The sequence below is a fragment of the Pavona decussata genome, unplaced genomic scaffold (assembly GCF_977016875.1).
Source record: "Pavona decussata unplaced genomic scaffold, jaPavDecu1.1 SCAFFOLD_353, whole genome shotgun sequence".
NCBI classification, from domain to species: domain Eukaryota; kingdom Metazoa; phylum Cnidaria; class Anthozoa; order Scleractinia; family Agariciidae; genus Pavona; species Pavona decussata.
In genome coordinates this window covers 775254-797872 of record NW_028145734.1, presented here as the reverse complement: position 1 = coordinate 797872, position 22619 = coordinate 775254, and the positions used below count along the sequence as shown (strand labels likewise).

General features: G+C 40.5%; 2 long non-coding RNA genes across 3 annotated transcripts; both read left to right on the top strand.

Moving 5' to 3' along the window:
* The first annotated feature begins 7021 nt into the window (after positions 1-7021).
* On the top strand, positions 7022-8090 carry LOC146453063 (uncharacterized). The gene is made up of 2 exons (XR_014859603.1): positions 7022-7514; positions 7653-8090. It is a non-coding gene; the product is annotated as an uncharacterized LOC146453063 (long non-coding RNA).
* A 1309-nt stretch (positions 8091-9399) lies between these two features.
* On the top strand, positions 9400-18386 carry LOC146453062 (uncharacterized). Of its 2 annotated transcripts, none has more exons than XR_014859597.1 (2): positions 9400-9722; positions 18120-18386. It is a non-coding gene; the product is annotated as an uncharacterized LOC146453062 (long non-coding RNA). The 2 variants fall into 2 exon arrangements; XR_014859598.1 differs by lacking the exon at positions 9400-9722 and adding an exon at positions 16939-17172.
* Positions 18387-22619: the final 4233 nt, after the last annotated feature.

Sequence of the window (22619 nt, the reverse complement as noted above, 5' to 3'; positions counted from 1 at the left end):
ATATTGTTTATGGCTTGTTCATGTTAGCTTTTGTACTTTGTTTTCTCTTGTTGAAGCGAAATAAACTTGTTATCCTTTTTTTTTATTCTCTGAAAATGTCCTCGCTGGGAAAATAATAAGCGCCTACCCTCATGGGCCCAAAATTGAATAAGCGCCAAAGGCGGTTAATCGAATAAATAAGGTAACCTCTTTCTTCTGACTAGTGCAACAAAACATTCTGATTTAAGTAAAAACCAGTAACTGTGTTTGAAAGGACCACCGCGACAAAATAAAAGTACCGGATCCTGTAATGAAGGATCTAATCAGCAAAAAATTGTAGAACAAACGTCTTTTGCCACAGGGCTAGTCTCAAACATACCCTGAAGAAGAAAGGCCGTGCCTTTCGAAGTACTGGAAAAATATATTTTCCTGACCGTGCAATCAGCCTTGCTCTTTTTTAGATCATTTTGGTTTAAGCCGCTAAGGATCTAGTAATATTTCATATTTATCCATTAACGTCCAAAGTTTACTCCCCTTTTGATTAAAGACTCTAAGATCGTATCATCGTCATAAAGTTTCATTCAATTTGAAAATCATAATCGCAATCTTAAGTCCTTTAAATTACTCAAGAAAGCTTTCGGATATCATTAGGAAGCTGTATTCACTCACCGATAGCTGACTTCGCCGTGAAAAGAAAATCAGTTTGCCATTATGAGATTAAAAATATTACCTGTGAAAAGATTAACTTCTTGAATTTTATGGTAGTAGCATTCATCTAATGCAAGGCAAAGATCCGTAAAGTACATAACTGGTGTCGTTATTGTAAGTGAAGAGAAAAATGGTTAGTCGGCTTTTTACTGAAAGTAAATTTTGCCCAAACTGATCGCTTAATAGCTAATGAAGTTCTCAGGTTGTTACATTTGCTAACTGCAAGATCCTTATCCGCTGAACCCTTTGAAGTATCTTAAGTTAAGAATTGAAGTCGTTGCGAATTTGTATAACACAGTTTATATTTGTCGTTGACGAAAAGAGCTTGAACTTGTCGAGCCCACCCCCCCCAGTCCAGCTTATAAACCTCTGAGCAACGTCAGTGTCTAAGCCTGAAACCCGACCCAAAAGAAGGAAGCGTCTTCCAGTAAGAGATTAAAAATATTTTCTTTGCAAAGATTAACGTCTTGAGTTTTATGGCAGTACCATTAATCAAATCCTGGCTTAAAGATCAGCAAAGTGCATAACTGGTATCGTTTTTGTAAAAAAAAAAAAAAAAGGAAAAATGGTCAAGCAGTTGGTTTTAAAACGGTCAGTAACTTTTGCATAAATTAGTCGCTAATATTGGAAGTCTTGCAGCCTAACCTTAATTACTGATTTTAAGACGCTAATCGTTTGAATATCCTAAACTTGTTACTAGTCGTCGTTTTCTTACCTCTCAACCTAAATCTCAAACGCAACGCAAAAATAAACTTGTTGAAACCCTCTCTCCCCTACCCCAGCCGAGATACCCAAAGAACCGTAGTGCCTAAAGCCAACATGAAGATTTTCGTTTTGAGTTCGTTGCTTGTTGTCGTTTTTATGCTACATGTAGTCTGTTGTACGTAGGTTGATTAAAAGCGAGGATGAAGGAAATATTCACAGCAAAATGAAAAGCCCATGAATTTGTGGTGAGAATGGACTCTCCGAGTACTGAACTAATTTTCAAGTTTATTTTGAGGGGCGAATCCACATTAATTTATTGAATGCTTCCTGGCTGCCGTCTTTGCCTATTTCGATATGAGAAGTATGTAAACTTGGTGTAATTTAAGTCAGCTTTATTTAAAACATTTCAAAATAGTTACGTAGCGTATTAGTAGTTCGACTCGTCATTTTTTTGTATTCGTCTTGCTCCGGCTCGATTGGTCACTTTCCAGTGTTACCGTAAATTTTGAGCTTATATTTTGCCGAAGAAAACTGTAGATTTTCTTTGCTACTTAATCTGAACTTTTAATGTGATTAAGGCTAGCTATCCGGACAGGCATCCACCGAAAAGAACCGATAGGTTTATTGTTGTTTGTTATTTATTCCTGTTGTTTATTGTTTAGCCAAACTGCCATGGTGCCACTTTTAATTTTCAACCAGTGAGAAGCAAAACCCATGCAAACCATCCCATGAGGGAAAACGAACAAATATCTTCGTTAATTTCGAGGTTTGGCTAACGTTTGATTTAACAAGTTTTCAGAAGTGGGCAGAACTTATGGGAAACTGAAAGTCGATACTAAAGCGGCGTAGATGTCACTATCGTGCCATCTAGCAGGGAACAACGGTCTTTGTTATGCAATCTTGTATGATTTAGAGTTTTCCATCTCTGTTGATGACTCCTGGTTGACTTTTGCATGCAACCTCCGTCGCAGGATGATATTTTGTTCGCTATTTGTGGTAGATTTTAACTTTAGGTTTCTGAATTGTGTTCGTTATAATGGGATTTCGTTATGCCTGAGTTTGGCATGCTGTTTATACATTTTACTGTACTCACTCTGAACTGTAGACTATGGAAGGGCTGACGAATATTGTTCGTTAATTAAATCGGGAACAATGCAGAGACAATTTTCTCGGCCAAGAAGTGAAGAACATTTTTTTTTCTATTTATTGAGTGAATAAAGAAACTTTTTCAAACAAGGTCCTGTATACTATAAGGCCTGGCTAAACTAGGAAACATTGTTGCGGAAACACTGTTGCGGAGGCAACTGTTTCCCAGTTCAGCCGTGTGGGAAACATATGCTGCGGAAACAAATTCTGCTGCTCGGAAACAAGAAAATGTTTTTGCCTTAGGTCAAAAACATTTTTGCTACCCGGACACAAATTTTGCTTCCGAAACATATGTTTCCCAGTTTAGCCACCGTGAAAGCAATGTTCACTAGTTTCCAGAGCTACTCATTAAAATGTTTCCTAGCAACGAAGTCAGCTTATTATTATGCGCATGCGTGACCCTCTGTTTTCCGAAACAATGTTTCCTCGTTTAGCCACCGGGGCAGCAAAACATTTTGCTTGCTTCCCGCTAATTTAGCCACCTCGGAAACACAACAAGAAACAATGTTTGCGCAACAATGTTTCCTAGTTTAGCCAGGCCTTATTAATGACAACTGAACAGTTCGGTAGCTGCGTGGGACTTAGTAGAAGAAGGGCTGAAGAAGGGCAAGTTTGGGCTTGTACTTCTATAGAAAACTTTCGCACTTTTCTTCGGTCTAATATTGATGGTATATAGCCTTTTCCAAGATGAAGACCCCGAAAAATTCAATTGCAGGCGAGGAAAACGGCCTGGTTTTTTTGCCTTCAGTTGTCGAAAGCAATTCTCATTTGCTTTGGTTTTTGCTTTAATATGCTCTGTGTTAGCTAAACTCGCGCCACCCTTCTTAACCAATCGTGACCTGGTCATACGCGTTTTCCCGCGCCTGTCGCCGGTTACATCTACTTGCTTTTGAATTCTGATTGGCTTATTGCGGTGTTTCTGTTTTGATTGGCCATGCAGAGTAATTAGTTTTATTTTGGTTTGTAATACGACGACACTGGATTGAAAACCGACGATAAATGCTCATCAGATAAAGAAATTAAAAACCCTGACATTTTCAGAAAGCCAACGGCAGTTCTTAAATTAGAATTTCTGCGACTTGAATATCCAGCTAAATTAAGAAGACAATTATTGCTCTTCATCACTAAGTTGGCGTTGCACACAGTTCGTTATTTTATATTTGACAGAGGGGAAAGCAAGGATCGTCGTTAGCTTATACTGAGACTGAACGCCTTTAAGTCGTCATTATACTCTGATTGATTCATTAAGTTTCGATTAACGTTGCCTTATCATTCTCATAGAGGACTTAGTAGCAATCTTTGCTCAATTTACTGAAATTCAAGAATGGATGACGATCAACAAGATATCTTGACAACCTGCGAAGGTTTCACTAATTCCTTCGCTTGTGGGAAAGATGTGGATGGCAGTTTAGTTCTTCACACTTATATTAAGAGAATGTTAACTGTAAAAAAAAACCAACAACAACAACAACAATAATACACAAACAAGTAAACAAGTTCTCCAGTGAGTTTTGGGACAGCGGTTTGAAGTAATCAACAGGATTGTTAATACTGGTATGAATACAACACTCATCCAGTTGGTCACAAAAAAAGCCGCTATAATTAAGCCAAATCTTGGGATCTTAAAAGTCGCTATACTGAAAGTTCGAAATAAAGCTAAATTAGACGATTGACTTTCTGTAATCTAACCTTATTGTTCGCTGTAAATGAATTTAAATCTACTAATTTTAACTGCACCGTTTGTTGTGAAGCCGAAGCGGCTTTGCACGACAACATACTCAGTCGGTGTATATATTTTCTCCGGCCCAATCCTCGCGAAAATATAAGCCCTCAGTGTTACGAGGCAGCCATTTCATTGACCTGGTTTATCCTGGATGATTACCGACTCCTAAGCTGTATGCCCAAGCAAACGTACCGTACAGCCGCTATGAAGATTTTCGTTTTTAGTTCGCTGTATGTTATTCTCTTTGTGATAACTGTTACTATACAGCTTAAATGCGAAGGATTTACAGCTGGAGGTGCAGGGAACATTAGTGGCCGAAAGCGCAGCGAATTTATGGTGAGAATCGACAACCCTTTTAGTTTGAGCGGTCTCTCTCTCTCTCTCTCTCTCTCTCTCTCTCTCTCTCTCTCTCTCTCTCTCTCTCTCTCTCTCTCTCTCTCTCTCTCTCTCTCTCTCTCTCTCTCTCTCTCTCTCTCTCTCTCTCTCTCTCTCTCTCCCTCTCTCTCTCTCTCTCTTGTTATTGCAAAGCTTTAGGTCTTTCTCTGAGAGAAAAGAGATTACTCGCAGTCTTAAAGAAATTACTCGTCTAATTTTTGTTCTTGTTATAGGTCAAAAGGAAATTGAAGGTCCCATACGCCATATTTCGCGAACATTGTCGTGCCAACAATAAACAGCTGGATATCGGACAACACTCTGAACGAGCCAAGACTTTGACTTTTCTGTCACCCAAGAATGACCAAGATGGCAGATCAGATCAAACAAGACAACTGTGGTGAAGGTGCAACAAGACGATATAGTTTGACAAGAACAGGATAAATTTGTGCGAAGGAATTTAACAAAAATAGCAATGTAATAGCGCGAAAATGTCAAATGTCTGGCCTGCTGTTCAAAAAAGGGGTTTCTATGTTACCATGGTTACTAACAGTGGTGAATAAAAAAAGAGGGTTATAGCATGCAACAGTTTTTTTTTTAATGTCAACGAAAATCTTCCAAGCATACCAATTGTTATTAATTTTGTCGTCGCTTCAAATAAAATGCCTCTCAGTATTTGTGTTGTTTTGTTGTTATTATTAATATATTATTTTAATTTTCTGTCATCGGGGGTGGGGGACTACTTTTTTCTGAAGGAAGCATAAGAACTGAAGGGCGTTTGCTTGATGCAGGAGTAAACGAGACACCGCTTGATTGTATCAAAACGTTACTGAGAAATTTCTCGGCCAAGTATCAGAAAAGACGCACTTATCACAATCTACCTATTAAGAAAGGAGGCGTCGAACAGATACAAAGTGTTTATGGGCCAGCGGTGACACTAATTACGTAACTTGTTTTAATGATAAAAGAAGCAGAGACCGATACAACGTAGAATTACGGTTTAAAGGTTACTATATTTCGGCTGGCCAAACCAGCCTTCTTCTGGTATAATGAAAATTTACATTGGGACATACGCTTATATAGCTGACAAATATTTGCGCAATAGCGGAACTACGTTAAACTAAATTGATTGACAGTATAAAATATGAAGCAAATGAAATAATAATAACAAAGAATAAAAAATAATAAAAGGAAAAAAGCTAGTACATTTCTTCGCGAATATTAAGGCCATGTGGAGAAAGTGTTCTGCCTTTTGAGATTAAAAAGGCTTCCCTGGCCTTACGTATTGAGTCTCGGTTAGAGTAGACTTTTTCTATGGGGATTAATTGCATGTCGTTAGCGGTGTGGTTAGGAGCGGTGAGGAAGTGTTCTGCGGCTGTAGTGGGTTTAGATTTAGTGTTAGGGTTATCTATGGTGCGGCGGTGTTCATTAAAGCGGTCTTTCAAGCGTCGTTTAGTCTCTCCTATGTATTGTAAATTACAGCGGTTACATTGGATCATGTAGATTATATTTTTAGTTTCACAGGTCAGGTTAGATTTGATAGGGCGCGTTTTAATGCATTTTTTACAATTTCGGTTATCTGAGGAGATTGAAATTGATGTTCTTATCAATGTTCGTTTAGTTCCTCTTATCGATTATACAGAAACTTGAACCAGAAGAGTCAAAGTCGCTTGCCTGCGTACCGAAACGCTATGCACGGCAGCCAACGGTCTTTCGCACGCGCTCAGCTCGCGTTTACGATTGTACCTGGGTAAAAATTGAAAAACAACTAACTACTAGTGCCCACACTGAGATAAAGAGAATGTTCACTAAAACAACAAAAACAACAAAAACAACTAAACAAGTTCCCCAGAGAGTTTTGGGATGATAAACTGCACCATCAGCTGAGCAATCCTACTCCGGTTTTAGGCTACATTTCAACCAACCTGGCCACTCAATCAACGACCTTCACTTAATCCCCCTTGAGCTGATATGCAGCACACGTGACTCCGTTAGAAAAGCTGCTGAAGCTCATTTATTCAACAAAACTAAAATATTTATATCCTCTTTGTATAACTGATAGACCAGACGAAGCATGCCACGAATGACATATCTCTCACTCAGTGTAACTTAGTCCTTAACAACCAATCATTGTCTCGCATTTCAAATTTTAAGCATTTATTTGTAATGATCCTTTTATGTTTCTCACGGAACAGTCCGGCCGTGTATATTTTGCACTTGAAATTACTCACTGATCACGGAATTTATACAATCAGGCACCACTCATCGGTTTGTCGCTCTGGTCTCGAAGATTTTAATTAGTGAGTTTTGGGATAGAGCTTTTAAAGTATAATCCGCTAATGGATTGTTAATACTGGTATGAAAAACGCTCGTCCGGTCGGATTTTTTCACAAACAAGCCGCTACAATTAAGCCAAATCTTGGGATCTTGACAGTTTACATACTGAAAGCTAGAAATAAGACGGCCGACTTTCTGTAATCTAACCTTTTTGTTCCCTGTATATGAATTCAAATCTTTTAATTTTAATTGCACCTTTTTATGTGCAGTTTGTTGTGAATCTGAAGTGGCTTTGCACGGATATATACTTGATCGCTGCACGTCTCTCCTTTCTCTAGCTTTTCGGCCCGATCCTCGCGGAAAAAAATAAGCGGCCTCAGAGTTCAAGGCAGCCCTTTCATCAAGCTGATTTGTCTTGGTTGACTACCGACTCCGAAGCGGTGTGCCCAATCAAACGTACAGTACACACGCTATGAAGAATTTCGTTTTTAGTTCGCTGTACGTTATTTTCTTTGTGCTAACTGTTTTTATACAGCTTAAATGCAAAGGATTTACACCCGGAGGTGGAGGGAACATTAAAGGCCGAAAGCGCAGCGAATTTATGGTGAGACTCGACAACCCTTTTAGTTTGAGCGGTCACTCTTTCTCTTGTTATTGCGAAGCTTTACGTCTTTTTCTGAGAGAAAAGAGATTACTCGCAGTCTTAAAGAAATTACTCGTCTAATTTTTGTTCTTGTTATAGGTCAAAAGGAAATTGAAAGTCCCATACGCCATATTTCGCGAACATTGTCGTGCCAACAATAAACAACTGGATATCAGACAACACTCTGAACGAGCCAAGACTTTGACTTTTCTGTCACCCAAGAATGACCAAGATGGCAGATCAGATCAAACAAGACAAGAGTGGTAAAGGTGCAACAAGACGATATAGTTTGACAAGGAGAAGATACATTCGTGCGAAGGAATTAAACAAAAATAGCAATGTAATGGCGCGCAAATGTCATTTCTACTGGCCTGCTGTTGAAATAAGGGGTTCCTATGTTACCATAGTTACCATCAGGGGGTGGATAAAAAAAGAGAGTTTAGTATGCAACAGTTTTTTTTAATGTTCACGAAAATCTTGCCGGGAAGCATATCAATTGTTGTTAATTCTGTCGTCGCTGAAAATAAAATGCCTCTCAGTATTTATGTTGTTTTGTTGTTGTTATTAATATATTTAATTTTCTGTCATCGGGGGTGGAAGACTACTTTTTTCTGAAGGAAGCATAAGAACTGAAGGGCGTTTGCTTGATGCAGGAGTAAACAAGACACCGCTTGATTGTATCAAATCGTTACTGAGACATTTCTCGGCCAAGCATCAGAAATACAAGACGCACTTATCACAATCTACCTATTTGGAAAGAAGCCGTTGAACGGATACAAAGTGTTTATGGGCCAGCGGTGACACTAATTACGTAACTTGTTTTAATGCATTTTTTACAATTTCGGTTATCTGAGGAGATTGAAATTGATGTTCTGATTAATGTTCGTTTGGTTCCTCTTATCGATTATACAGAAACTTGAACCAGAAGAGTCAAAGTCGCTTGCCTGCGTACCGAAACGCTATGCACGGCAGCCCACGGTCTTTCGCACGCGCTCAGCTCGCGTGGACGTCGTTTGGGTTCGACTCGTTCGACTGTACCTGGGTAAAAATTGCAAAACAACTAACTACTAGTGCCCACACTTAGATAAAGAGAATGTTCACTAAAACAACAAAAGCAACTAAACAAGTTCCCCAGAGAGTTTTGGCATGATAAACCGCACCATCAGCTAAGCAATCCTACTCCGGTTTTAGGTTACATTTCAACCAACCTGGCCACTCAATCAACGACCTTCACTTAATCCCCCTTGAGCTGATATGCAGCACACGTGACTCAGTTAGAAAAGCTCGTGAAGCTCATTTATTCAACAAAACTAAAATATTTATATCCTCTTTTTGTATAACTGATAGACCTGACGAAGCATGCCACGAATGACATATCTCACACTCAGTGTAACTTAGTCCTAAACAACCAATCATTGTCTCGCATTTCAAATTTTAAGCATTTATTTGTAATGATCCTTTTATGTTTCTCATGGAACAGTCCGGCCGTGTATATTTTGCACTTGAAATTACTCACTGATCACTGACTTTATACAATCAGGCACCACTCATCGGTTTGTCGCTCTGGTCTCGAAGATTTTAATTAGTGAGTTTTGGGATAGAGCTTTTAAAGTATAATCCGCTAATGGATTGTTAATACTGGTATGAAAAACGCTTGTCCGGTCGGATTTTGTCACAAACAGGCCGCTATAATTAAGCCAAATCTTGGGATCTTGACAGTCTACATACTGAAAGCTAGAAATAAGACGGCCGACTTTCTGTAATCTAACGTTTTTGTTCCCTGTATATGAACTTAAATCTTTTAATTTTAATTGCACCTTTTATGTGCAGTTTGTTGTGAATCTGAAGTGGCTTTGCACGGAAATATACTCTATCGCTGCACGTCTCTCCTTTCTCTAGCTCTTCGGCCCCATCCTCGCGGAAAAAAAATAAGCGGCCTCAGAGTTCAAGGCAGCCCTTTCATCGAGCTGACTTGTCTTGGATGACTACCGACTCCTAAGCGGTGTGCCCAATCAAACGTACAGTACACACGCTATGAAGATTTTCGCTTTTACTTCGTTGTACGTTATTTTCTTTGTGCTAACTGTTTTTATACAGCTTAAAACCGAAGGATTTACATTCGGAGGTTCTAGCAACTGGCAACCTGGCGGAAAGCGCAGCGAATTTGTGGTGAGAATCGACTACCTTTCAGTGACCTTTTTAATTTGAGCGGTTTCTCTCCTGTTATTGAGAACCTTTAGACCTGGGTACAACTTCAAACCATTTACGTCCCCTGAATTCTCGCTCTTTCCTGTTGCTTACCAGATACTGGGAGTCTCTAGAAACAAGGTTGGTGTGACAAGTGAATATGGACATTTAGATCTGAGTACGAGTACAAGATTGAGTATGAGTACGATTTTCAGATTTCAAACCAGTCACCTCCCCCAGAATTCCCACTCTTCCTTGTTCTTTACTAGCAGATAAAGCCAGCGATAAACACCTGGCGATTTTATTCGCCGATCGTGGCGAATTTGATCGCCCACCGATTGATGCGGACACACTTGGCGATTTTTTACTCCGATCGCGGCGATGTGGCGATGACCGTAGAAACACGCGGGAACGAGCACACTTGGCGAATGCCGGCGAATTAATCGCCGATATTTGGCATGTCAGATATCGGCAACTTTGTACGCCGATCGCAGCGATCGGCTAAAATGACAATCGCTGTACCGGCCACGCCTGGCGATTTTCACCGATCGCGGTGATCGGCGTATAAAATCGCCAAGTGTGTCGCTGGCTTAAAGAAACCCTAGGAACAAGATTGGACTGACAGGTCAATAGGGATCTAAAGATCTGAGTACGAGTACAAGATTGAGTGCGAGTAAGACTTTCAAAAATTTCAAACCAGTCACCTCCCCAGAACTCTCGCTTCTTCTTCTTGTTTACCAGTAGATAAGGAGAATGTAGGAAAAAGATTAGTGCAACAAGCGGTTATATCAACCAACTAAACTCGCTTTGAAAGTCGTGCTTGTGGTCAAATCTGAAGATCGCGCGAAAACTACCTTCCCCTTTGTCGCTCGGTCTACTATCTTTGAGAAAAAAGAGATTACTAATAGTCTTAAATTTCTCGTGTGATTTTTGTTCTCGTAATAGGCCAAAAGGAAATTGAGGGTCCCAAGCGTCATATTTCGCGAAGATGGTTATTTCAGACAACGCCCGGGGCGTGAACAAGTCAATACTTTGACGGATCAGATGAAACAAGAGTAGAGTGATAAAGGCGCACCAAGTCAAGGAGAGGATATTTGTGCAAAGAAATAAAACAAAAATATAGCAATGTTATGGCGCGAAAATGTCATTTCTGTAGCCTGTTGTTTAAAAAAACCCGACGTTTTCCATGTTACCATGGTTACCATCACCATGAGAGGGTTACTATGCCACACATTTGTTTCAATGTTTACGAAAATCTTGGATTCATATCAATTGTCGTCGCTGAAAATGAAATGCCTTTTAGTATTTATGTTGTTTTGTTGTTGTAATCAATGTATTTTTAAATCTCTTTGATACAGGAGTAAACATCGCCTGAGTTAGCGAGTAACATTTTCAAGCGTATCAAAAATGTAAAAACATTTCTCGGCCAAGTACCAAAACTACAAAAGGTGTTTATCACAAAATATCTATTCACAAAGGAGGCGTGAAAGGGAGGGGGGGGCAGTCTTCATCAGCCAGATCTGTAGATACGAAGAGTTTACGGTCCTTGCGCGCCTCCGGTCTGGAGGCGGTGACGCTAACTACGTTATTTACGGTTTTAACGCATTTTTTACAATTTCGTTTATCTGAGGTGCTTGGAATGACGTTCTTATGACTAGACGACGTGTAGTTCTCCTCGTCGATTAGAGAAATTCCAACCAGAAGAGTACGGAAAACGCCGTACGAAAACGCTATGCACGACAGCCCACGGTCTTTTGCGCACGCTCAGCTCGCGTGGACGTGGTTTGCGTTCGACTGGTTCGACTGTACTTGAATGGTAAAAATTGAAAAACAACTAACTACTAGTGCCATGGGGTTGCTGGATTCTCAGTTATCAGTTAATATTAAACCCATTTCCGCCTCAGTCGCGAGTTATCAGTTTCCCTTCTTCTCATTAGCCGAAATTCTTCAAGTAAGACCTTTCGAGTGATTCCAATCTCTTTTGAGGCTTTACGAATAGTGCTTATCACATTCCGGATGATCTAACGACTTCTAGAAACGACTTTGGAGGAGCTCCGAGCCATCTTCGTTAGCAATAATTTATTCTCCACAGTTTTGCCAAGTCAGTTATTTACAGCAAAAGTCATACTATACTCAGGCAAAGTTTAGCAGGTGGAGTCATCTCAGTTAACAGCCTTCTTACTGTTTCTCACCTATCAATTAAACTCAACTCCCGGGGGTGGAGTACCCCTCGGACCAAAAATATGTAATTTTCTGGTCCCCTTTTTCAGGCCTGGCCATTTAAATTCATACTCATTTTCAGACTGTCAGACCAAAATCAACGTGTCTACCTATTTTCAGGCTAAAACGGCACAACCTGTATAGCTTATTCAGGGGCGACCTTAATCTCCTACCCTGATCTCAATCGGTTCGGGAATGTCGAAAAGTGACCGTGGGAGATCTGGGTACGAGATTAGGGCAACCTCGCTCCCAGGGTAAGGAGAGACCCTGGGAACGAGTTTGATTTAGAGGAGTACTCCAGCCCCCACCCTCCCCAAAGGGTTCTAGGCATCGCACTCGCTTCTTGCACTCTACGCTCGTGAGCCCCCTTCCCCCTTCCCGGTTGGGACTTTGCGCGCTCGCTAGTTTTTTCTGAATCGGACCATGCCTCCATGCCTTCAGCTAACCTGGCTCGAAACGCAGCTGTTTAACTATGTTTGTGTGCATAGTATTATTTCTGTACTTTTACGCAGAAAATCATAATCTTCTCAAAAATTAGAGAAGTTGAAACAGATGCATCACTTATTTGCGACGAAAATCTGAGGGTTCTGAATTGAGGGTTCACACTTTTTCACACATAGACATATTGCTTCTCTTTCTCTAGGTTACCTAGTGGGCGAGTCTCAGTGTGACTGCAGTGTGGCTGTTTTTCTGTCCATCTACTGAGCCACAGCAGATTCAAGAAGTTCTACGAACGGCAGTAAACTGGATGGTCACCCGGGATGGTCACAAAGCAATCAAATGTTCTTTGCCGCGGACTTACCGCGGTCATGCGGTACTAACAATGGTACCCAAACTTCCAATCTTGACCAATCTTTCTCGGTCGAGGTGGTACTTGGCACGGCACCTGCCATACGGAGCTTGAGCCCACAGTACAAGCGGCAGTTAAAACTGGTTATCCTACATCATTAGCAAGTGACACTTCACTGTAGACTAAATGACAATACTATCGAATTTGTTGTTTGTCACCGCTCCAGCCGCTCTAGCCGGGTCTAGGGTTCTCAAAAATGGCCTATTTCTCCAAGCTAAAGCCAACGGGAAACCACTAGATACCTTTCCCCAGCATTCTGGAACTTTCAACGCAGCCACTTAGCTTCACTTAGTGAATATTACCTCACACCGTTAAAAAGAAGGAGAGCGAAAAACCTTGACAACCGCGGCCGTCCGACGCGGGCAGTGCTTTTAAATGAGGTACTCCTTAAACAGTTTGCGCTGTTCTATGCGTTTAAATATAAAATATAGCACTAAATAAATTAATAAATATGTATACAAGTATACAGAATAAAATTATTTACACGACTGTATACGCATGATTTAGTTTGCGGCTTCATGATGTATCCGCGAAAAAGTTTCAATTTCTACTTTTCATTTGGTTGTAATGGTTGATAGCATGCATTACTCACTTTTTTCGAATCACCGCCAATGTTTCCTAGTTTAGCCAGGCCTTATTAATGACAACTGAACAGTTCGGTAGCTGCGTGGGACTTAGTAGAAGAAGGGCTGAAGAAGGGCAAGTTTGGGCTTGTACTTCTATAGAAAACTTTCGCACTTTTCTTCGGTCTAATATTGATGGTATATAGCCTTTTCCAAGATGAAGACCCCGAAAAATTCAATTGCAGGCGAGGAAAACGGCCTGGTTTTTTTGCCTTCAGTTGTCGAAAGCAATTCTCATTTGTTTTGGTTTTTGCTTTAATATGCTCTGTGTTAGCTAAACTCGCGCCACCCTTCTTAACCAATCGTGACCTGGTCATACGCGTTTTCCCTGCGCTTGTCGCCGGTTACATCTACTTGCTTTTGAATTCTGATTGGCTTATTGTGGTGTTTCTCTTTTGATTGGCCATGCAGAGTTATTAGTTTTATTTTGGTTTGTAATACGACGACACTGGATTGAAAACCGACGATAAATGCTCATCAGATAAAGAAATTAAAAACCCTGACATTTTCAGAAAGCCAACGGCATTTCTTAAATTAGAATTTCTGCGACTTGAATATCCAGCTAAATTAAGAAGACAATTATTGCACTTTATCACTAAGTTGGCGTTGCACACAGTTCCTTATTTTATATTTGACAGAGGGGAAAGCAAGGATCCTCGTTAGCTTATACTGAGACTGAACGCCTTTAAGTCGTCATTATACTCTGATTGATACATTAAGTTTCGATTAACGTTGCCTTATCATTCTCATAGAGGGCTTAATAGCAATCTTTTCTCAATTTACTGAAATTCAAGGATGGATGTCGATCAACAAGATATCTTGACAACCTGCGAAGGTTTCACTAATTCCTTCGCTTGTAGGAAAGATGTGGATGGCAGCGGTTTAGTTCTTCACACTTATATAAAGAGAATGTTAACTGAAAAAAAAAACCATCACCAACAATAATACGCAAACAAGTAATCAAGTTCTCCAGGGAGTTTTGTGATAGCTGTTTGAAGTAATCAACAGGATTGTTAATACTGGTATGAATACAACATTCATCCAGTTGATCACAAAAAAAGCCGCTACAATTAAGCCAAATCTTGGGATCTTAACAGTCGCTATACTGAAGGTTAGAAATAAAGCTAAATTAGACGATTGACTTTCTGTAATCTAACCTGATTGTTCGCTGTAAATGAATTTAAATCTTTTAATTTTAACTGCACCGTTTGTTGTGAAACCGAAGCGGCTTTGCACGACAACATACTCAGTCGGTGTATATATTTTCTCCGGCCCAATCCTCGCTAAAATATAAGCCCTCAGTGTTACGAGGCAGCCATTTCATTGACCTGGTTTATTCTGGATGATTACCGACTCCTAAGCGGTGTGCCCAAGCAAACGTAACGTACAGCCGCTATGAAGATTTTCGTTTTTAGTTCGCTGTACGTTATTCTTTTTGTGCTAACTGTTTTTATACAGCTTAAATGCAAAGGATTTACAGCCGGAGGTGGAGGGAACATTAGCGGCCGAAAGCGCAGCGAATTTATGGTGAGACTCGACAACCCTTTTAGTTTGAGCGGTCTCTCTGTCTCTTGTTATTGCGAAGCTTTAGGTCTTTTTCTGAGAGAAAAGAGATTACTCGCAGTCTTAAAGAAATTACTCGTCTAATTTTTGTTCTTGTTATAGGTCAAAAGGAAATTGAAAGTCCCATACGCCATATTTCGCGAACATTGTCGTGTCAACAATAAACAACTGGATATCAGACAACACTCTGAACGAGCCAAGACTTTGACTTTTCTGTCACCCAAGAATGACCAAGATGGCAGATCAGATCAAACAAGACAAGAGTGGTAAAGGTGCGACAAGACGATATAGTTTGACAAGGACAGGATACATTTGTGCGAAGGAATTAAACAAAAGTAGCAATGCAATGGCGCGCAAATGTCATTTCTACTGGCCTGCTGTTCAAATAAGGGGTTTCTATGTTACCATAGTTACCATCAGGGGGTGGATAAAAAAAGAGAGTTTAGTATGCAACAGTTTTTTTTTAATGTTCACGAAAATCTTGCCGGGAAGCATATCAATTGTTGTTAATTCTGTCGTCGCTGAAAATAAAATGCCTCTCAGTATTTATGTTGTTTTGTTGTTATTATTAATATATTTAATTTTCTGTCATCGGGGGTGGAAGACTACTTTTTTCTGAAGGAAGCATAAGAGCTGAAGGGCGTTTGCTTGATGCAGGAGTAAACAAGACACCGCTTGATTGTATCAAAACGTTACTTAAGACATTTCTCGGCCAAGCATCAGAAATACAAGACGCACTTATCACAATCTACCTATTTGGAAAGAAGCCGTGGAACAGATACAAAGTGTTTGTGGGCCAGCGGTGACACTAATTACGTAACTTGTTTTAATGCATTTTTTACAATTTCGGTTATCTGAGGAGATTGAAATTGATGTTCTGATTAATGTTCGTTTAGTTCCTTTTATCGATTATACAGAAACTTGAACCAGAAGAGTCAAAGTCGCTTGCCTGCGTACCGAAACGCTATGCACGGCAGCCCACGGTCTTTCGCACGCGCTCAGCTCGCGTGGACGTCGTTTGCGTTCGACTGGTTCGATTGTACCTGGGTAAAAATTGTAAAACAACTAACTATTACTGCCCACACTTAGATAAAGAGAATGTTCACTAAAACAACAAAAACAACAAAAACAACTAAACAAGTTCCCTAGAGAGTTTTGGGATGATAAACTGCACCATCAGCTGAGCAATCCTACTCCGGTTTTAGGCTACATTTCAACCAACCTGGCCACTCAATCAACGACCTTCACTTAATCCCCCTTGAGCTGATATGCAGCACACGTGACTCAGTTAGAAAGGCTCGTGAAGCTCATTTATTCAACAAAACTAAAATATTTATATCCTCTTTGTATAACTGATAGACCTGACGAAGCATGCCACGAATGACATATCTCACACTCAGTGTAACTTAGTCCTAAACAACCAATCATCGTCTCGCATTTCAAATTTTAAGCATTTATTTGTAATGATCCTTTTATGTTTCTCACGGAACAGTCCGCCCGTGTATATTTTGCACTTGAAATTATTCACTGATCACTGAGATCAGCTGGGCACCACTCATCGGTTTGTCGCTCTGGTCTCGAAGATTTTAATTAGTGAGTTTTGGGATAGAGCTTTTAAAGTATAATCCGCAAATGGATTGTTAATACTGGTATGAAAAACGCTCGTCCGGTCGGATTTTTTCACAAACAAGCCGCTATAATTAAGCCAAATCTTGGGATCTTGACAGTGTATATACTGAAAGCTAGAAATAAGACGGCCGACTTTCTGTAATCTAACCTTTTTGTTCGCTAGCTGTAAATGAATTCAAGTCTTTTAATTTCAATTGCACCTTTTATGTGCAGTTTCTTGTGAATCTGAAGTGACTTTGCACGGAAATATACTCGATCACTGCACGTCTCTCCTTTCTCTAGCTGTTTGGCCCGATCCTCGCGAAAAAAATAAGCGGCCTTAGAGTTCAAGGCAGTCCTTTCATCGAGCTGACTTGTCTTGGATGACTACCGACTCCTAAGCGAAGTGCCCAATCAAACGTACAGTACACACGCTATGAAGAATTTCGCTTTTAGTTCGCTGTACGTTATTCTCTTTGTGCTAACTGTTTTTATACAGCTTAAAACAGAAGGATTTACAGCCGGAGGTGCTGGGAACAATCCTGGCGGAAAGCGCAGTGAATTTATGGTGAGAATCGACTACCTTTTAATGACCTTTATAATTTGAGCGGATTCTCTCTTGTTATTGAGAACGTTTAGATCCGGGTACAACTTCAAACCATTTACGTCCCCTGAATTCTCGCTCTTTCCTGTTGCTTACCAGATACTGGTAGCCTCTAGAAACATGATTGGTGTGACAAGTCAATTGGGAACTTCAAATCTGAGTACGAGTACAAGATTGAGTACGAGCACGATTTTCAGATTTCAAACCAGTCACCTCCCTCAGAATTTCCACTCTTTCTTGTTCTTTACTAGCAGATAAGGCCAGCGACACACCTGGCGATTTTATTCGCCGATCGTGCGAATTTAATCGCCCACCGATTGATGCGGACACACTTGGCGATTTTTTACTCCGATCGCGGCGATGTGGCGATGACCGTAGAAACACAGGGGAACGAGCACACTTGGCGAATGCCGGCGGATATTTGGCATGTCAGATATCGGCGATTTTATACGCCGATCGCGGCGATCGGCTTAAATGACAATCGCTGTACCGGCCATGCCTGGCGATTTTCACCGATCGCGGCGATCGGCGTATAAAATCGCCAAGTGTGTCGCTGGCTTAAAGAAACCCTAGGAACAAGATTGGACTGACAGGTCAATAGGGATCTAAAGATCTGAGTACGAGTACAAGATTTAGTGGGAGTAAGACTTTCAATTTTCAAACCAGTCACCTCCCCAGAACTCTCGCTTCTTCTTCTTGTTTACCAGTAGATAAGGAGAATGTAGGAAAAAGATTAGTGCAACAAGCGGTTATATCAACCAACTAAACTCGCTTTGAAAGTCGTGCTTGTGGTCAAATCTGAAGATCGCGCGAAAACTACCTTCCCCTTTGTCGCTCGGTCTACTATCTTTGAGAAAAAAGAGATTACTAATAGTCTTAAATTTCTCGTGTGATTTTTGTTCTCGTTATAGGCCAAAAGGAAATTGAAGGTCCCAAGCGTCATATTTCGCGAAGATGGTTATTTCAGACAACGCCCGGGGCGTGAACAAGTCAATACTTTGGCGGATCAGATGAAACAAGACTAGAGTGATAAAGGCGCACCAAGTCAAGGAGAGGATATTTGTGCAAAGAAATAAAACAAAAATAGCAATGTTATGGCGCGAAAATGTCATTTCTGTAGCCTGTTGTTTAAAAAAACCCAACGTTTTCCATGTTACCATGGTTACCATCACGGAATAAAAAAGAGATGGTTACTATGCCACACATTTGTTTCAATATTTACGAAAATCTTGGCTTCATATCAATTGTCGTCGCTGAAAATGAAATGCCTTTTAGTATTTATGTTGTTTTGTTGTTGTAATCAATGTATTTTTAAATCTCTTTGATACAGGAGTAAACATCGCCTGAGTTAGCGAGTAACATTTTCAAGCGTATCAAAAATGTAAAAACATTTCTCGGCCAAGTACCAAAACTACAAGAGGTGTTTATCACAAAATATCTATTCACAAATTAAAGGAGGCGTGAGGGGGGGGGGGGGGGGCAGTCTTCATCAGCCATTTCTTTAGATACGAAGAGTTTACGGTCCTTGCGCGGCTGCGGTCTGGAGGCGGTGACGCTAACTACGTTATTTACGGTTTTAATGCATTTTTTACAATTTCGTTTATCTGAGGTGCTTGGAATGACGTTCTTATGACTAGACGACGTGTAGTTCTCCTCGTCGATCAGAGAAATTCCAACCAGAAGAGTACGGAAAACGCCGAACGAAAACGCTATGCACGGCAGCCCAAGGTCTTTCGCGCGCGCTCAGCTCGCGTGGACGTGGACTTGCAATGGTAAAAATTGAAAAACAACTAACTACTAGTGCCATGGGGGTGTTGGATTCTCAGTTATCAGTTAATATTAAACCCATTTCCGCCTCAGTCGTGAGTTTTCAGTTTCCCTTCTTCTCATTAGCCGAAATTCTTCACGTAAGAAATTTCGAGTGATTCCAATCTCTTTTGAGGCTTTACGAATAGTGCTTATGACATTCCGGATGATCTAACGACTTCTAGAAACGACTTTGGAGGAGCTCCGAGCCATCTTCGTTAGCAATAATTTATTCTCCACAGTTTCGGCAAGTTATTTGCAGCAAAATTCATACTATACTCAGGCAAAGTTTAGCAGGTGGAGTCATCTCAGTTAACAGCCTTCTTACTGTTTCTCACCTATCAATTAAACTCAACTGCCGGGGGTGGAGTACTCCTCGGACCAAAAATATGTAATTTTCTGGTCCCCTTTTTCAGGCCTGGCCATTTAAATTCATACTCATTTTTAGACTGTCAGACCAAAATCAACGTGTCTACCTATTTTCAGGCTAAAACGGCACAACCTGTATAGCTTATTCAGGGGCGACCTTAATCTCGTACCCTGATCTCAATCGGTTCGGGAATGTCGAAAAGTGACCGTAAGAGATCTGGGTACGAGATTAGGGCAACCTCGCTCCCAGGGTGACGAGAGACCCTGGAAACGAGTTTGATTTGGAGGAGTACTCCAGCCCCCACCCTCCCCAAAGGGTTCTAGGCATCGCACTCGCTTCTTGTACTCTACGCTCGTGAGCCCCCTTCCCCCTCCCCGGTTGGGACTTTGCGCGCTCGCTAGTTTTTCTGAATCGGACCATACCCCCATGCCTTCAGCTAACCTGGCTCGAAACGCAGCTGTTTAACTATGTTTGTGTGCATAGTATTATTTCTGTACTTTTACGCAGAAAATCATAATCTTCTCAAAAATTAGAGAAGTTGAAACAGATGCATCACTTATTTGCGACGAAAATCTGAGGTTTTCGAATTGAGGGTTCACACTTTTTCACACATAGACATATTGCTTCTCTTTCTCTAGGTTACCTAGTGGGCAAGTCTCAGTGTGACTGCAGTGTGGCTGTTTTTCTGTCCATCTACTGAGCCACAGCAGATTCACGAAGTTCTACGAACGGCAGTAAACTGGATGGTCACCCGGGATGGTCACAAAGCAATCAAATGTTCTTTGCCGAAAAATGACCCCGAAAAATTCAATTGCAGGCCAGGAAAACGGCCTGGTTTTTTTGCCTTCAGTTGTCGAAAGCAATTCTCATTTGTTTTGGTTTTTGCTTTAATATGCTCTGTGTTAGCTAAACTCGCGCCACCCTTCTTAACCAATCGTGACCTGGTCATACGCGTTTTCCCGCGCTTGTCGCCGGTTACATCTACTTGCTTTTGAATTCTGATTGGCTTATTGCGGTGTTTCTCTTTTGATTGGCCATGCAGAGTAATTAGTTTTATTTTGGTTTGTAATACGACGACACTGGATTGAAAACCGACGATAAATGCTCATCATAAAGAAATTAAAAACCCTGACATTTTCAGAAAGCCAACGGCAGTTCTTAAATTAGAATTTCTGCGACTTGAATATCCAGCTAAATTAAGAAGACAATTATTGCACTTCATCACTAAGTTGGCGTTGCACACAGTTCGTTATTTTATATTTGACAGAGGGGAAAGCAAGGATCGTCGTTAGCTTATACTGAGACTGAACGCCTTTAAGTCGTCATTATACTCTGATTGATTCATTAAGTTTCGATTAACGTTGCCTTATCATTCTCATAGAGGGCTTAATAGCAATCTTTTCTCAATTTACTGAAATTCAAGGATGGATGTCGATCAACAAGATATCTTGACAACCTGCCAAGGTTTCACTAATTCCTTCGCTCGTAGGAAAGATGTGGATGGCAGCGGTTTAGTTCTTCACACTTATATAAAGAGAATGTTAACTGAAAAAAAAAAAAAACATCACCAACAATAATACACAAACAAGTAAACAAGTTCTCCAGTGAGTTTTGTGATAGCTGTTTGAAGTAATCAACAGGATTGTTAATACTGGTATGAATACAACACTCATCCAGTTGGTCACAAAAAAAGCCGCTATAATTAAGCCAAATCTTGGGATCTTAACAGTGGCTATACTGAAGGTTAGAAATAAAGCTAAATTAGACGATTGACTTTCTGTAATCTAACCTGATTGTTCGCTGTAAATGAATTTAAATCTTTTAATTTTAACTGCACCGTTTGTTGTGAAGCCGAAGCGGCTTTGCACGACAACATACTCAGTCGGTGTATATATTTTCTCCGGCCCAATCCTCGCTAAAATATAAGCCCTCAGTGTTACGAGGCAGCCATTTTATTGACCTGGTTTATTCTGGATAATTACCGACTCCTAAGCGGTGTGCCCAAGCAAACGTGACGTACAGCCGCTATGAAGATTTTCGTTTTTAGTTCGTTGTACGTTATTCTCTTTGTGCTAACTGTTTTTATACAGCTTAAATGCAAAGGATTTACAGCCGGAGGTGCAGGGAACATTAGTGGCCGAAAGCGTAGCGAATTTATGGTGAGACTCGGCAACCCTTTTAGTTTGAGCGGTCTCTCTGTCTCTTGTTATTGCGAAGCTTTAGGTCTTTTTCTGAGAGAAAAGAGATTACTCGCAGTCTTAAAGAAATTACTCGTCTAATTTTTGTTCTTGTTATAGGTCAAAAGGAAATTGAAAGTCCCATACGCCATATTTCGCGAACATTGTCGTGTCAACAATAAACAACTGGATATCAGACAACACTTTCAACGAGCCAAGACTTTGACTTTTCTGTCACCCAAGATTGACCAAGATGGCAGATCAGATCAAACAAGACAAGAGTGGTAAAGGTGCAACAAGACGATATAGTTTGACAAGGACAGGATACATTTGTGCGAAGGAATTAAACAAAAATAGCAATGTAATGGCGCGCAAATGTCATTTTTACTGGCCTGCTGTTCAAATAAGGGGTTTCTATGTTACCATAGTTACCATCAGGGGGTGGATAAAAAAAGAGAGTTTCAGTATGCAACAGTTTTTTTAATGTTCACGAAAATCTTGCCGGGAAGCATATCAATTGTTGTTAATTCTGTCGTCGCTGAATATAAAATGCCTCTCAGTATTTATGTTGTTTTGTTGTTGTTATTAATATATTTAATTTTCTGTCATCGGGGGTGGAAGACTACTTTTTTCTGAAGGAAGCATAAGAACTGAAGGGCGTTTGCTTGATGCAGGAGTAAACAAGACACCGCTTGATTGTATCAAAACGTTACTGAGACATTTCTCGGCCAAGCATCAGAAATACAAGACGCACTTATCACAATCTACCTATTTAGAAAGAAGCCGTTGAACAGATACAAAGTGTTTGTGGGCCAGCGGTGACACTAATTACGTAACTTGTTTTAATGCATTTTTTACAATTTCGGTTATCTGAGGAGATTGAAATTGATGTTCTGATTAATGTTCGTTTAGTTCCTCTTATCGATTATACAGAAACTTGAACCAGAAGAGTCAAAGTCGCTTGCCTACGTACCGAAACGCTATGCACGGCAGCCCACGGTCTTTCGCACGCGCTCAGGTCGCGTGGACGTGGTTTGGGTTTGACTGGTTCGATTGTA